This window comes from Sus scrofa, chromosome 4 (genome assembly GCF_054392235.1).
Source record: "Sus scrofa isolate SSC_HxYL_T2T_F1_AM1 chromosome 4, Sscrofa_HxYL_maternal_Yorkshire_Landrace_v2.0, whole genome shotgun sequence".
In the NCBI taxonomy this organism is placed as follows: domain Eukaryota; kingdom Metazoa; phylum Chordata; class Mammalia; order Artiodactyla; family Suidae; genus Sus; species Sus scrofa.
The window spans coordinates 131,767,059-131,784,450 of NC_139386.1; the positions used below are offsets into that span (position 1 = coordinate 131,767,059).

General features: G+C 44.5%; 1 long non-coding RNA gene across 2 annotated transcripts in view; it reads right to left on the bottom strand.

Annotated features, from left to right (window-relative positions):
- Positions 1–17,392, bottom strand: part of LOC110260385 (uncharacterized) — an 88,647-nt gene that overhangs the window by 65,738 nt on the left and 5,517 nt on the right. The window contains exon 2 of one of the 2 annotated variants that reach the window (XR_014844847.1): positions 13,047–14,538. The exons of the other annotated variant lie outside the window; for it this stretch is intronic. This is a non-coding gene — a long non-coding RNA (uncharacterized LOC110260385). Of the gene's footprint in view, positions 1–13,046; positions 14,539–17,392 lie in introns of those variants that run through there. 2 annotated transcript variants of the gene reach the window in all.

Below are 17,392 nucleotides of genomic sequence, written 5' to 3' on the forward strand. Positions count from 1 at the left end.
GGCTTCAATGAGGTTGATGCTTCTTTAAGGATCAGAAGGAGTCTGTCAAATGAAGAGTTTGGGAAGGAAGCCTTATTGAGAGCATACCTACAGAGGTGTTATCCAGGAACACAACTTGACAGATGTATCCCAGAGCGAGAATGTTGCCGGGAAAAGTCGTAGGCAGACATCAGAAATTAAGCCTCCTTCACACCCTCTGTCTCTTTTCTGGGTCTTGAAAATGACTCACTGACTCAGGATTGAAAGCAAAGATCAGAATACTCTTTACGGTCAATGGAGTGGCTCTTCTCTAGAAATACAGCAGGTCTTCTGGAGATGTGGGTAACCTGCTTTGGCTCGAATCATGATTCATCACTCTGTGTCTTAGCCAATGACACGCTGTCACGGATGTGTGTGCTGCTGTCTATGCGTGACACAGATGGTCATGGATTTAAAAGTTCTCAATTTCACCTTCTGAGAGAGGTAGTCGTTTTTCTGAATAAAAGTTGTGTTTAGGCATCTCAATTGTAAAAAAAAGAAAAAAATTAAACATTCGTTGATTTAAAAATCCATCGCCTTTACAGTGGAGTTAATTTACAACCCTTTTATGAGATTCATTTATGAAATTCAAACTCGCGCTCTCATTTACTGACAGGCTCAAATGAACTGTCAGAGATAGAATGGTTCCTTGGTGAAACAGATTTGAAAATGAAAGAATTTTTTACAGTACTAAATTAATTATTAATTTATTGACTATTCCAAGATGTGGAAGGAAAGAAATTCTCTCTGTAACCAAGAAAAGTTTCTCTACTCAGATTTTATTTGCCGTGATACATCAAAGTGAACATCTTTTAACATATTTGTGTCACTTGTGTATTATTTGTTACGCATCAAAAATAAATGCTTGAGGAAATAAGACATATCATAAAGAATAACTGTTTACAATTGACCATAGGTATAAAATATTTCTTTAATGGGTGATTTTTTTCTTATTAAAACATTCATAAGCCTAGGGAGGCTTCAATATTTCCTACATTTCTAACCCCAAAGCTAGGAGTATATTGCTGGTGTTGGATTAGAATTTGCATTTATACTATTTTGAAAAGGATTTGCTAAGTTGTTTTACAGTATAAATAGATCACTAGGCCATCAGTTAATGTGTTCTTAGAAAGCCAATATAAGGGATGATGGCACCAATTATATTTAGATCAATAATTAATAGGGTTATTAGGAGTTTCATCAATTTATGAGCACAGAAAGCAGAATCTACATCAATTTATTCATTCAGCCAGACATTCATTTTTTTTCACTAATTATTCAGCAGAAATGGGTCAGAAACATGCCTAAGAACAAGCTGACTATCATGACAAAAACTTCATTGTCACTTTAGACCACAACAAAATTTTTGCTCCTAGGAATTTTCATGGCATCTGACCTAATGTTAGATCAAGATCACTGTTTCCACAGTGGGCTGTAGAGCTCCTGCAACAGAATTATTTGAGATTCCCCTTAAAATGCAGATTCTTGGATCACCTCCAGCTCTCTATGAAGATAGTTCTGCATGTGGTCCATAGAAGTCTGCAGTTTAATAGATTCTCCAAATGATTCTTAAAGATGTCAAATTTGAACCTCATCATTTTAGATATCCCCTTTCCTCGGGCCATCTATTTCCATCCTCTTTCCTAAATATACATATGTAACCAAAATTGAACTTCTAGAGGTGAAAAATACAATGTCTGAGGTGAAAAATACACCAGATGAGAGTAACAAATTAGGCATTTTTTAAAAATTTAGTGAAGTTGAAGACATGGCAATACTAACTATCCAAAGTGAAACATTCAAAGGGAAAAAGGTTTAAGAAAAAATTAGTAAGCTGTAGGACAGCTTCAAGCACCTATGCAGTTGGAGTTCCCAAAGAGAAGAATACAACAAAAGCATGACTCATAAGGAGAAAATTGATAAATAGGAAGTTAAAAACACTACAAGCTTCTGCATTTCAAAAGATCCTGCTAAAAGAATGGGGGAAAAAAGCCACAGATTGGGAGAAAATGTCTACAAATCATATACTTGATAAGACTTACATTTAGAATATATAAATAGCTCTTAACTCAATAAGAAAATACACAAATAGGCAAAAGATTTGAACAGACATCTTCACTTCCCCAAAGATCTATATGGTTTGCAAATGAGAACATGAAAAGATGCTTAGTATCACTAGTTGCTAGAGAAGTGCAACTTAAAGCCACCATGAGCTACTTCTATGCATCTATGCGTAGATGACTGAAAATAAAAAGACTGACCCTACCATGTGTCGGTGAGGAATGTGGAGGAACTGAAACCTTCTTCATACACTGATGGTGGGAATATAAAATAGTACTACCGCTTTGGCAAATAGCTCCACGGTTTCTTAAAAGTGAAACATACACCTACCAAATGATCCAGCCAGTGTGCTCCTGGGTATGTTCCCAAGAGAAGTAAAAGCATCTGTCTGCACAAATACTTGTCTGCAAATATATACAGCAACTTCGTTTGCTATAGCCAAAAAAAACCCCAGGATACATCCTAACCGTCCAACTGCAGGTGAAGGGATAAAAATAAACAATGCTATATCCAAATAATAGACTACCCAGTGGTAAAGAGGAATGAACTATTGATATACTCGACAGGTAGGTATCTCTAAATAATTATCCTGAGTGAAAGAAGCCAGACCAAAAAAAAAAAAGTGTATGTTCTGTATGATTCCATTTGTATAAAATTCTAGACAATGCAAACTAATCTACAGAGACAGAAAGCAGGTCAGGGGTTGCCTGGGGGATCAGGGGAAGGTGAAGAAGAGCAGGAGGGAGGAAGTACGACCAAAGACAGGTTAACATGTGGAGGTGATGCACCTGTTCATTATCTTGATTCCAGTGATGGTTTTACAGGTGTACGCATGTCAAAATTCATCAAAGTATACGCTTTAACTATGTGAGCTCTGTGGTACTGTATATCAATTATAACTCAATAGAGCTGTTAAAAATAAATGATGGGAGGAATCTGGCTAAGTGGTTACTGTTAATAACCCCTGGGCCCTGAAGCAAAAGTTTAGGCAGGATACACTGTTGCTCATGGCAAAGGGCCCTATTTTAGTCTTAACATTAAACAAACAAACACAGTAACAAAGGACTGGGGCTAAAATACCTTTGTCCACAGGTTAATTCCACTGCTATCCAAACATGTGGCATCTGATATCTTGCTGTCATACTAAAAAGTTTTAAAGACTCTCTACTTTTGTTGTGCTCAAGAAATAAATAACTAGAGGCCTCCAACTCTCTCCCAATCTGGGTATGTAAAGCTCTTTTTACCTGGGAAAGTCAAGGAAAGCTATACATAATTCTCTCAACCATCTTCAGAACCTTTACATCTGGTCAATTGAAGCTCTAAAAGTAACCAAGGCGGTTGTATTAAAACAATCTATTCTGCTGTTTTACACTTGACAACACCCACAAGGATTACTCTTGACTTCTAACCTCATGCACACGGTCTAAGTAGAGGCAAGAGGCCCCTTTTAGTGTGGGCTTCTACTCCGCATGGCTCTTTCCCTCTCCTTAAAGGGACCTCCCACTTGAGGTCCATTTAAGAAGGACTCAGCTGTCCCTCACCCACCTAATTTGCCATTGCCCATATCTGACTGTCAGAGCTCAATTACATTGGAAATGATGATTGTTTGTGGAATTGTCTCATTCATTCAACTATTTACCAAACACTCACTGCGTTTTCATGTGTTGTGTGAAACAGAGCAGAGAGGAGACCAAAAACAAACAAATGTAGAATGAAAGAATAGTCATAGAGTTGGAAGCATTACATGGAATAAGCCAGTCTCAAGAAGGTCAAAGCAGAAAACCACTTTACCCCTGGAGCTTCTTTAAATGTACCAGTGAGTTGGTTTGTTGTGGAGCAGTCCGCCACATCCCCGAACTCCAGGGGCAGACAAAAAGCTCTCCAACTGGCCTCCAGCACTGCAGCATTCCAACTCTTTCTTCAGTCATGTCTTTTAGTCTCTTGCACGTCAGCCCTTCTATACCATCAAGGCGAGCAATGAGCTGAGGTGCATGAACTGGTTTACCAGCAGGTGACATGCACAGTCTAACTTCCTGCTTTGGCATGAGGGCCTTGTGGTACCTATTGCTTTGTGCTCAGCCTCAATTCCTGCATCTTCAGCTGAAACTGAGTCAGAACGCATTCCTCTTAGAGAAGTACAGATGGTTGACGTTTTATAGCAAGAACCAACCAAGAAGATCGTGCCATTCGGGTGGAAAACAGGGTTTCTCTCTCATTTTAAGTTCAGATGTTGGTAGTGACTGCCCGGAGTAAGAATGCATAATGAGGCCCAGGATCAAGGCAAAAATACCGGGAAAGTGGATCTTGATCAGCCGAGGCCGGGCCAGGGCACAGGTAGCTCTATGCGAGGGGTCTGCCGTAAGGTGGTCAATTTCAGGGTAAGGCGTGCATGGGACAGTTAGAAGCTTCTGCCACATACTCTACAAAACAAGGCGTCCGCTTTTCAACTCATAATCAGGACGACGAGATTTGGCTCCAACAGACACATCTACCTCATCTTCTACCACTTCCCTGGCCCTCAGCCTTGGCTGAGCCCTGGTGTTTTGAGATCAGCAACAGTGGACCACGTGTCTTTCCTTCTCTGTCGCCACGTGCTTGTTTATCTAGAGCCATTCCCTCTACTTAAAAAGGCCTGTGCCCAACTTCCCCATCAGAATACCAGCCCCTTCAGGAACCCCCCCCTCTCCCCAAGTCCCCCAGTTACCCCCATGCCATCCTCCCACAGCACTTGCCAGGCATCTACTACGGCCTGGTGCATCCTGCCAGCTGCCACGGAGAGATGTGCATGCGTCTGCAATACCCTCTGTGACGGAGGCTGCTGTACCTCCCTCTTCTCTGCTTCCCCTTTACGGGCAAGATCCTCCATCCTTAGCTGAGGACAGATGAGCGAGAATAAAGGCAAGATTTCCCAGCCTCTCTTTTAGCCAGACGTGCGGCCACACGCCCAAGTTCTGCCCGTGTGACAGAGGCGGAAGGTTCATAGGCAGCCTCTAGGAAACATCCTTAAAGGCCTGTGTTTCGTTTCTTCCTTTGTCTTTTTCTTCTCTCTGAAACGCAGCTATGACTATAGAGGCACAAGCAGGCATATTAGGCCATGAGAAGCCAGCCACGTATTGAAGAGAGCGGAATAACTTGATAGAGTCACAAATCCAGGTGTGGACAGATTATCTGCTTTGTTTACCAAAGAGGAAATAAACTTGATAGAGTCACAAATCCAGTTGTGGACAGATTATCTGCTTTGTTTACCAAAGAGGAAATAAACTTCCCTCCTGCTTAGGCCCTTACTTCGGGGTTTCTGTCTCTCAGGGGCAAACTGTGCCGCTTATGTCCCTCGGTTCTCCCCACGGCACCACACTCCACGCAGCAGGCACAAGCTCTTTGAAGAAGATTCCAGCAGGCCTCTGCAAACTCAAGAATCTCCATCAACCAAGCAGGTGGCATTAAGGGGTGAAGAGTTTGGGCTTGGGGAGAACCATGGAACAAGGAGCCTCATGGCCAAAGGAAGCTGTACAAAATACAATATTTAGTTTGAGATAAACAACACGGTCCTATTATATAGCCCAGGGAAGTACATTCCATTCAATATCCCATGATAAACTGTAACGAACACGAAAGATACTATATATATAATTGAGTCACTTTGCTACACAGTAGAAATTAACACATCGTAAATCAACTCCACCTCCATAAAATTTTTTAAAAAAATATTTAGTTTGAGGAGTTGCCATTGTGGCACAGTGGAAACAAATCTGAATAGTAACCATGAGGTTGTGGGTTCGATCCCTGGCCTCTCTCGGTGGGTTAAGGATCTGGCTTTGCCGTGAGCTGTGGTGTAGGTCCCAGATGTGGCTTGGATCCCATGCTGCTGTGGCTGTGGTGTAGGCCGGCAGCTGTAGCTCCAACTGGACCCGTAGCCTAGGAACATCCATTTCCACAGGTGCGCCCCTAAGAAGCAATAAAATAAAATACAACAAAATATTTAGCTTGATGTCATACACATGTTCAATGAACTGGTGACGCTTTTCTAGGAAGACTTTTCCCCTTGATAAAAATGTTCCTTTGTTGGCCATCCATAGTGCTCTATTGTAATAGTATTTCAGCCTCTCCCTACGTTTTATTATGAAGACTTAAAAGCTAACCTCATACTCTTAAGTAATTTTTCAACTCCTTGAGGTCAGGGGCTGTACCGTATTGATTTTTGCATCCTCCAGGGCACCTCAGGTGCTGGTAGGCACTGCTGGATTGCTTCTGCATTGACAGAGGTAAGGAATAGCTCAAAACACACACTCAAAAAATAACTTCAAATCCATATTCATTTTTCAGCCTAGCCCAGCACCGGGTCTAATCACTCTGGGTGGTACTGCTCTAATTTACTCCCAGTTGCTGATAAGCATCAAGCTCATGCATGGTCATCTTGGGATACAGATGCTGCAGCTCGCGAGGCTGAGGCTTAGAGCCGACAAGGGTTAGCCCACTCAGGAGGGGCTTTGGTGCCAGCTTTATCCTGCAGAGACCCTCTTGTTTCTTCTAGTTGTTAAACAAAGTAAAACCCCACCTGCTCAGCCTGAGCAACTGTTTTCAATCAATAATTAAGTAACTTGAAGGTCTCGATCTATATAAACTTATCAATATTTTCACTGAAAAGGAATCAATACAGACAGAGGGAAGCAGCCGAGTAAACCCTTTTAATGGCTGTGTTTGGGCTGTGAGAAGTAAATGAATTGATTAAATGAGTGGCCGATATTGGGCTGCCAATGCAATTCTTTTTTCACTTTCATAAACCTGCCCGACGCTCCAGTTTGATGCCCTCCCTTGGCGTTACGTTACTTTGATAAAGTTCTGTTCTAAATGTTCGACTCAAGAGGCGGCATTTGCTTATATTAAGTATGAGAGCGTGAGTTAATAGTGATCGGGAATCTAAGACGTTGTGTTAGTGCTCTACACAAAGCAGTTAATCCCAGCGAAACTGTGTCACGCGTACATCATTGTCATTTCTCCGTCCTACAGAAGGTGGAATGAATACGTGTCCCCACATCACAGCAGCCAGTAAGGGTTAGAGCCAGTACGGTCCCGTTTTTCAGCCCGTCTCACTACATCATGTGCTGGAACCTTCCAGCCTGCCCCTTCTCACCACCACGAGCCTGGCTGCTGCCGCCTGGCTCTGACACGGAGGGCAGTGCTGGGGGCCGGGCTCGGAGGGAGGGCAGCCGTAAGTGAAGTGAGTAATCCCTTGGGTTTCCATCCACTTCCTTCCATGTTGGCCAGTTGTTGTCATCACTGGAAGAGTCCTGGAGATGTGTCCTCAGGACCCACAGAAGCTCTGTAAACCCAATGGGTCTGGGTTCAAAATCTGAGCTCCGTGATTTACGGGTTGTATGATCCTGGGCCAGTGATGTACTCCCTCGGAGCCTCCGTTTCATTTTCATCCTGAGGACAATCGCAGGTGTGCTGCGGGGATAGAGGTGGCCTGTGTAGAGTGTGGGAGCACACGGCCTTGCACAGAGGCGTCAGGACTGTTACCTTTGGAGAGCAAATTTTATTCTGCACAAGTTACCTAGAAACAGGTCTGATGAAGCAAAGAGGAGGGTCCTACTTCAGGGTGGAGTCAGTAGGGAAATGCAGCTCTCACGTGCTCCCATAGGCTGCCTGCCTGCTTGGCCCACTGGCTTTGGCGCCCAGCTACATCTTCAGCTTTGCCCACTGGCTTTGGCGCCCAGCTACATCTTCAGCTTTGCCCACTGGCTTTGGCGCCCAGCTACATCTTCAGCTTTGCCCACTGGCTTTGGCGCCCTGCTACATCTTCAGCTTTGCCCACTGGCTTTGGCGCCCAGCTACATCTTCAGCTTTGCCCACTGGCTTTGGCGCCCAGCTACATCTTCAGCTTTGCCCACTGGCTTTGGCGCCCAGCTACATCTTCAGCATGAAGGTGCCGCCTCCTGAGGGGACCGTGTCAACGGCAAATGCACAGTTGAAAATGTGTATTTCTCAAGTTCTTGAAAACTCCATCTCAGAAACAGTCACATAGAAGAAATGCACAGACAGAACATGGAAAGGAAGAAGCCAGCAGAACAAGAGTCAATGCTGAAGGGGTCCATTTATGTGAAGTTCAACAACAGGCGAAACCAAGCTGTGCGGCTAGAAGTCAGAGCAGTGGTCACCTCTGGGGAAGGGGTATGAGATTTGGAGGGAGCCTTCTGGGGTGCTTGGAATCTTCTCTGTCTTGAGTTGGATGGGATCGTGAGCGTGTACACACATGTGAAACTGTATCGAGCTGATCCCTTAAGCTCAGGCACCTCACTGTGTTTATGTCATGCCTCAAAACAATTCCTTTTTAAGTTATCCTCTGTGCTTTCCATTCCACTGAGCAGCCTTCTCTGAGAGTCTCCACTCCCTCTGTGCTCCTGATGTGGAGCCGGGCTCCTCCCTGAACGGTGAGAGGCCAATGCAAAATACTCAAGTTGAGATGAGAAACGAACTGGCGGCCCTGCAACAGAAGATGCTTATCCAGTCTGTTGGTCTCTAAAGCAGTGCCGACCCTCACATTCAGAATCTGTAATTAGATTTTACGTTTGCAAAACAGAAGTGAAAATTCTTGGTCCAGCCTGAACTTCAAGGGTTTAGATGCAGCGTGTGTGCATGTGTGTGTTCCTTTCAGGGCAAACACACAAATTGGCCTTCTTTTGTACTTCGGGAGGGTGCTTTTCTTAAATGTGAATATTGCCGGCGTTTATTCATCAGACCACTTTCATGTATGAAAGGATGGGTCTGCCTCTTTAACAAAATATCCGAGACCCTGAATTGGAAGCGACCTCGGCGGCAAAAGTCACCTAGCTGATCTTCCCACCCTGTCCGGATCCTTCTGGCAGCATCTTCTACTGAGGGCTGTGATAAGACAATGAAGCTTTTTTTTAAATTTAATTTTAGGGGAGTAGAGTTGACTTACAATGTTTGTATAGCGCCAAATAATCTACTCAGTCATTTTTAATAACCTATATGGGAAAAAAAGAATGGGTATATTTGTATGTATGTCTGATTCACTTTGCCACACACCCGAAACTAAGACAGTGAAGCTTAAGACGCCCAGAGGGTTTTGTTTTCTTGGCCACTGGGTCATCCGGGGATGTAAGAGGCAGAAGGGTAGGTATAGACCCAGAAAAGGGAAGAGCTGCCAAATAGCTTTTAGATGTAATCCACACGGGACAAATCAACAGCAATAAGAATTACGCCATCTCCTTTTGGGCTCTCGCCCTGTCTTGTGAAGCAAAAGCCACATTAAGTTTTAGAGCAATTCAGCTCAGCACTTATATTACCAGAAATAGGCATGTCAGAGGAAAGCAGAGGCTGCACTGGCATTTTCAGTGGGCTCTGCCCTTCAGCAGCCGTGGAAATCGTACCTCCCATTACACCTGCCCTCGTAACCCAGGGCTCTTCAGCCACCCTCCGCCATTGGGAGCCCCTGTACACACTGTCTTTCTTTGTAAATATTTTTTTTCAAAGGTTTACTTTTCTGAAAGAATAAATACACATTCTCATCCAGAAAGGTTGAGACTCCCCTTTTCCATTTCTCTCGCTGCCCCTCTTAGAATTGCCTCTCCCCTGTGGAGCATAGCTGAGACATGCCCACTACGCTCTGCAGAAAAGGATTTCCATGCGACAGAATGGAAAACCTTCACCTACAAAAGTGACCTGAAAATGGCACAAAGCACTTACTAGCTGCTGATGGGTCCCAGTCATGAATAAGTATTGATCTGCGGAGTCTGAAAGTTGGGTAATTAATGCTTGGATGTGTCCAAAAGATACCTTTTAGAAGAAAGTAAATTATTTTGTGTCTCTAGACTATTTAAGTACTTGCCGCTGTATGTTTCTTTTTAAAAAAAATAAAACCTAGTTAATATTTACACGCAAAAGACAACAATTGATAATGTGCATCAAATTTATGCAAATCTCATATTTTGCCCTTGTGACAAAGCTGCCCTTGCCAGCTAGAGCAGTCATTAGAAAAATAGAAAGCCAAGTAAATTTTTACAAAGAGATGTCAGGCTTAAAGTGTATGTTAAAGCAGAAAAGTAGAAAAGCCCTTTCCCCCCAAATTACGTGTAAGGTATTGCCCGGAACACTTCATCACTCCCCCACCCCCAAATGTTTAGTGCAATCTTCAGTGTCTCAAAGCCCTGAAAAAAATAGAAGCTATAGCTTCTGTATCTGGTGATGTGAATAAGAAAAAAAAATAATAATCATCCAGAGAAGAAAGAAGGAAAACCAGAATTTCCCAGGTACCCACTATGAACGAGGCATCATGCTAGGCTAAGAGCAGCATCAACCTTGTAAGATGTTGTAAGGATTAAATTAAACAACAGGCACAAAGAACATGGCACAATGTTGGGCATTTAGCAGAAATTTAATAAACTGTGGCTATCTGTATCATGTTTTATATAGATACATATATGTATACATATGTACCCATGAATATAAACACACACATATGTATATAAGTATTTACATACATCCACCTATATATGTCTACATATGTGTATCTATGTAAACATATATACATATATTTTTTTTTTCAAGGCTGCAATAATCTTGTTATTTAAGCAAGAAACATTTTTCCTGTTTCCTTGGCTAAAATACTAATTGGTAGGAAAAAAAAAAATCGAACACTACAGGAAGATAAAAGGGCAAAAAGCAAATGTCTCCCAAAGCCAGCTACTGTCAACATTTTGTTGAAAATCCTTCCATACTCCTTCCCTTTTGCGCGCACGCGCGCGCACACACACACACACCTTCTGTAAATGACATCATATTGTTTATTGTTTATGCATTTTGCAATCTGCCTCTTGAATTCACTATGTCCAGGTGCCTGCAAGGGAGATAACGTTATTTCCATCAGTAGGGAGTCAAACCCAAGGTTCTGAGAGGTTGTGCACATCTGTCCAAGGTCAGTCGTTTCGCCGCTCAGGGCGCAGAGCTAAAATCTGAAACTTAATCTAGCTGATCCAAACACACGCTCTTTCTACCCAAAAAAGAAGCAGCCTACAGTTTTCCCCGGAACTGCAACTTCCCTTTAAGGAAAATTCCACGGCCCACAAATGCACCCCCCTTTTAGCAACCCAGTTGCAGTCCGAGGGAACCGCAGCCCAGCCCCAGCGGGAGTCACTTTAAAAAGAGAGAAGCGGGGTTTGGGAATAGGTAGGGGCAGTGAAACCGAGGGCAAGGAGGAGACGATCCTGCACTGCGCACTGGGAAGGAGAAGGGAAGACGAAGGGCCTGGGGACAGAGCAGGGGGCGGAAACGTGGCCCCGCGCAGACCCGAACCATCCAAGCCCGCGGCGGCCGAGCACAGGCCCGGCTCTGCCACGCCGCTTGCTCCACCCGCAGCTGAGTCCCTCCGATGCCACTGCACAGACTGGAGGGGACATTGGAAAAAGAGGACCCCCCCTCCCCCCACAAAAGAAGAAAGGCAGGAACATTTGGCTGGCGGTGCGAGTCCCCGAAAAATGCTTGTTTGCATATGCAGATTACCTTTAACGAAGCCGAACAAATTGATAGCCATCCTTTGAAAGAGAGGGGAAGCAGATCCTGCAAAGTTTCACGCTGGGTGTGGAAAGGCCAATAAATGCGCCGCGCATCGCTACTAATTTCGGGTGTGCTCGACCATATTGCCTGTTGACTGACTATTTAGTGTTTACTTTTATGGATTTTTAATGCACACGAATTTGTAGGAGGCTTCATACGAATATTTCTGACCTTTATCTCAATTTGACAGTCGCCTTTAAGGCCTTTATTTCCTCCCAAGTGAACGCCCTCGCCACAGGGCTTTTCCAAATCTGCAGGCCCACAGTTGAGATGGTTTGACTTTAGTAGGAAAATATCAGTTAGCCACCGACGCCACTCATTTGGGATTTGTGATAGTCAGACGAGTTGTTTGAACCTTACTTTTGTACTAACCAAGCAATGAAGAAACTTACCCTATATAAAATAAAATTACAAATAAGCCCAGAAAAGGCACAATTCTCCTCCATGACAGGCAGACAATAAACGTGGATTGAAAGAACATTGTTGCTTAAGCGACATTATTCTTAAAGTCTTTGGCAATGGTCATTGCTCGTTGCATATGGGCTCCTGCTCTATATGAGGATAAACGGGATGGGAATTCTACCCGGTGACCCTGGCCACGAGCTGGCAGAGCTGGCTTCCTAGGTCGGTGGCCCAGTGCGGTTATGCTGTTCTTGGCTTAATGCCCGACTTTCCCTTTATTGAAATTCTTCACGATTTTTTCTCTGATCTTGTGTTTTGTGAAGCCAAACGTGATGGAACATGGAGCATGAGCAGAAGAGCTGTGCTCCTAAGTGTGTCCCCCACTTCATGTCACTGCACTTGCATGTGGCATACATGACACTCCATGAGCACAGAATGCCGGTGGACCCGTGATGGGTGGGGTTCAGTGGCCCTCAAAGCCAGCGCAAGATGAGTGTGTTCTATGACTAAGTTGAACCTAAACTTGTGTCAATGCAGAGAGAAGGCAGGGGCATTCTGAAAACTGCAAATGCCCGAGAAACCCTATCATATCCTTTTTCTTTCTCTCCAGTTATGATAAAAATGGAAGCATAGAAGGAAAGGGAAAAATGGCAAACCATAAATCCTTTTGTTTTCAATTCTTCCTTACTTATTGAGAAGCTGTAGGAAGGAAGTATTAGTAAAATGTACTCATATCAAGGACGGAAAAAAGTTCATTTTGTGCAGGGTTTCCACACTCCCAGTACGAGCAAAATATATATTTGTGTACAAGCTACAATATACAAATGGAGTCATTTCAGGGATTCTGCAATCATGGTGAATGCGCTTATATTTGCATTTAAAATAGGGCACAATACAATGTTTAACAGTTAAATCCACGTTAATATTTCAGAACGACATGAAGTAAGTATATGACGAACTGAAAGAGGGCACAAGAAAGAAAAAAAAGCTTTATATTTTAGAACTTCTAAAAGCATTTTTATTTTAACTGAGGCCTCATATTTTAGTTGCACCCTGAGCCCCGCAGTTTATGTAGCCACCTCTGACTATATTCATCTGAGAGTAGAAATAATTGTCTTATTACTTTGTACTGACTCACTGTTCCATTCACTTGACAGGTATTCAGCCCTTGCTATGAATGAGGAATGTGCCAGGGGCTGGGAAGATGGACATTGGACCTCAGCGTCTACTCTTCTTACTTGAAAGATACCTATGCTTGATGTCTTAAGTGTCCTCTGCTTCAATGGGATTTTTCATATTAAGTCTAAAATTAGTGAAGTCGAGGTTCCTGTTAATGGCAGGGAGGAAGCCTTCTACTGGTTGCCGCTCCTTGTGCAGGAGCAATTGATCACTCATGGCAAATCAGCAACCCCACAGATTATGGGATCTGGGATGAGAATCCAGGGAGAAAGGGTTCAGTCTAGAAGTTCGAGTGCCTGGGTGTCATCCTAACTCCTACCTCTAAGTCTAGGCCTTATTTGCACCTGTTCTGATGGTTCCACCTGCAGGATGAGCACGTGCTAGTCTCCCCAACGTCAAGTTTAGAGTTAGGGTTGTAACCATGAAAAAGCTGCATAACTTTAGAAGCCTTCCTAGCAGGGAGAGCCTACGTACACTTTCCAGGTGTGGCATTTTTGCTCTCACCAGGAAACCAAGTGCTGCCTTCCAAAGAGAGCACGGGGTGGCCCACAGACTGCAAGATGGGATGTGGGGTGAGGGAGGCAGAGAGGCCTGAAGAGGGCAGATGTCCAGAACCACTGGGAGCAGCTCTATGGGCCAAGTTCTTCTTCCACGTTCAGGGCCTTCCCTGAGAGGGCACAGCAGGTCTGCTCAGTAGGGCCAGAGGACAGCCGTCCAGTCTGCACTGTGCTGTGTGGTTACAAAGTCCAGTCCCACACAGTCGCTCCCGTCCTATGGCCTGCCAAGGCATGTCCGGCAGTCACAGCCCTTCCAGATCCCCACCAGGCTTTCTCCCCTGACACAGGTAGAGTTCTTGGGGAGGAAGGAGCATGCCATCCTGCGGGGGTGTAAGGATCAAGTCCTCATCCTTGTCGTCCTTGCCACAGGGGGTGGGACTGCAGAAAATCATGCCCGGCACCCAAATGAGAAGCATGAGATGGAGGACCCCAATTTCCCACTCATCAGCCTGCGTGCCTTCAGCGACTCCCACAGTTTCCTTGTCTATTAAATGAGGGTTGAGTAAGAATATTTCCTATCGACTAAATCTCAAACATGATTTTTCTTTTGTCTGCCGTCTTCTCCAATCAGTTCTTTCCAAAAACATGCCGCTATTCAGAGCTCAGGGACCACCTCTCTTTTGTCCTTGATTCGCCACTGCTCAGCATGGCGCCTGGCACACAGTAGGTGCTCAAGAAATGTTTGTTGAATGAACGTGTCTTTGGACAATCTCTGTGAATGGAGGTTGCGTCTGATTTTCTCTTCCTGGAGAAGAGAGGCAGAAATCTCGGGTAGCATAATAAGAGAGGAAGCATTCTCATAGTTGATGACACAGAATACATTAAAGCAATGCTCAGTCACCATACATTAAGTCTTTTTAATGTAGCTTTTAAACAGCTTTTCTTATTAGCCAAATGAAATACAGTAATCCTTTAACTCTCCTGTGTCAGATTATCAGCTATTTCAAGTAAGTGTTAACATTTCTGTCACTGGCAAAAGTGAATTATGTTTTCCTTCCCAAGCTTGCATCGACATGCCCAACAAGCAGGCTGCACACGCCTCTCTAATGGGACAGTGTGAGGTGCCACTGCTTGGTGATTATGAAGCAGCTCGACATCTGAGGAAGGGGGGGCGTGAGTTCCCCCCCCCAACCCCCACCTGCCAGCCAGAGCAGGGCCAGGCCTCCTTTGCAGGACGAGTGAATGAATGAATTGGGGTGTCATCCCCAGTGAATACAGGGCAGCTCCAGCCTCTCTGGCTTTGTTCTATAAACAGCCTGCACAGAAAATTCTCCATGTTGCTCTCCCTTGTCAGGGATGCTGACAGCACCGGGGAGACAGGTTATTCGAGGAGCAAACTCCCCTTTAGAAATCTGGACAGTCTCTCCACCAGGAAAATTCAGTTGGGTGACACAAAGTTCTCATTTTGCAAACCAATTGATCACAGCCTATCAGAGAGAGATCAACTTAAGAGAAAAATTGCAATAAAAATTCAAATTTTGTAGCAGGTCTTAGAAACAAGATAACTAGCCCAAAGTCCCAAAGCCCCGAGTCATCAACCAAGATTTAGTTACAGTTTCGGCTCCCCCAGAAATGGAATCTTAAGAATTCTAAATGGAATCAGGAGTTGCCTGATCAGCCTGATCAGTTAGGGATTCTGCCTGCCAGACCCCTACCATGCCCCGGAGTAACCTTGCAGTAACCAATCCACTTTTTTGTCTGGAATAACTTCCTTGTTCCTGTGCCCTTCTGCCCGTGGACGGCACTCTGCAGAGCTCCTCAGAGTTCCTGTCTATCTGGTGGATTGGATGCTGCCCAATTCATGAATCACTGGGTAAACCCAATAAGACCTTTACCGTGTACTGGGTTGAAGTTTGCTTTTTAACACAGGTGAATGTGGTCTGGCCTCGTCAGCCCTCCTCCCACCAAGTCCCTGCTGGCTGGCCGACCTCCTCACCGCTGCGCCACCCCTGGTCCTGGCTGACCGGCACCTGTGGGATCTCCCAGGTCATGTAACCTCCCAGGTCCCGTGCTGCAGGATTCCTTCTGTCCCCAAAGCAGTGCTGAAATGGAACCTCTTCCCTGCTCCCTGTTCTTGCCTCTACCAGCCCTTCCAAACTTCTATTCTAACTTATTTGTATATAATTTTCATGAGATGGTGAGTTCTTGAAATCAGAAACTATATTTTTTGAATTTCAAGGGCTCCAGCATATATTAGAAGCCCAATAAATGCTGAATCCATTATGACAATAACTACCATTGATAGTATTTCAACTATTCACACAGCATCACTCGTATTATTACTTTGATTTTAACCAGAGACTATAGAACCAGAGATTTTCGATGACTTACCCCAAATAAAAAGCTAGGGACAGAATATCCTAGATTTGAAAGCAAGCGTCTCTGAGTCTAAGATCTTAGATCCTTCTATCACCCAATGTTTTGGTTTCTAATAACTAAGATTTTCCAAACAACTCTGTCACTGTAGCATTTTCATATGCAAATTCTCGTTGAATCCTAACAACTACCTTGTGAAAAGCTGCCTTATCTTCCTTGTATAGGTGATGAATCAAAAGCTCAGAAAAGTCATTTCCCCCAAAGTCCGCGGTAATGTCCTATCTAAACCCAGGTCTTCTGAATTCCAAATCCAAATGACTGTGTTTCAAAGGAATCACAGGAAAGAATCGTGAAGCCACGTGTTTGCTGCAGGTAAAGAAGCCAGGCATCCCACGTCCCACAGGGCTCCAGGGTCCCTCAGCATCCATGGGGAGCACTCAGATCAGGGGTGAAGATGCCCCCGGCCCTGACCACACCGGGCAAAGACCTCCCGCACTAGAGGAAGCCTCCACGTCCCCTGGGGCCATCCAGGGCACTGCCAGCTCAGGGCATGTCTGCATCCACCCCCAACCCCACCTCCAATCCAATCAGTGACACTAGCTCTTCTTTTTTCCACACCATCAGTGAGGGCGTAATCCATACAGACCCTCTGATGCTCAACCACCGAGTATCATTTTGACTTCTGTTAGATCTCTACCTAAGAAGAGTCCTAAGAAGATTTCTCATCTTTTTTCTTTTCCTCTCCCACCTCCCCCCATAGATTCTCCCCCACCTGCCAGGCACCATCCCTCCTTCTCAGGATTTGAGTCTCCCTGATAGAGCGCCATCCAAAGGCAGCACGACTCTTGTCTCAAATGAGACATTCCAACTTCTCCCCAACCCTGCAGATCCTTCTTCCCCACAACAGTGGCGGTCTGTGTTCCTTCCCCCAGAGATTCCCTATTAAATGAGTCAGAACTGGCAAGGGACCCCAGACACTAACACAAATGGTTGGCCCTTCTGCCCATCTCAATCTCTAGTGGAGTTTGGTCCTCCTCGGTGTCAACAAGGAACAGGAAGAAAACTGAAGCAGCTGATGCACAAGAGCCACCTGCAAATCAGGGTTCCTCCACACAGAGGTGGCCATGCAGGTGGCACCAAGTGAATCCACAAACACCTGGTTTGCTCTTACTCGCCCCAGATATTCCAGAGCTTGTAGGTTCAGTCAATACCATTCATTTAAATGATTCAATAATGTGCCCTTGTCATTTAATCCATCACTCATTGTGCAAACCAAATGCTAC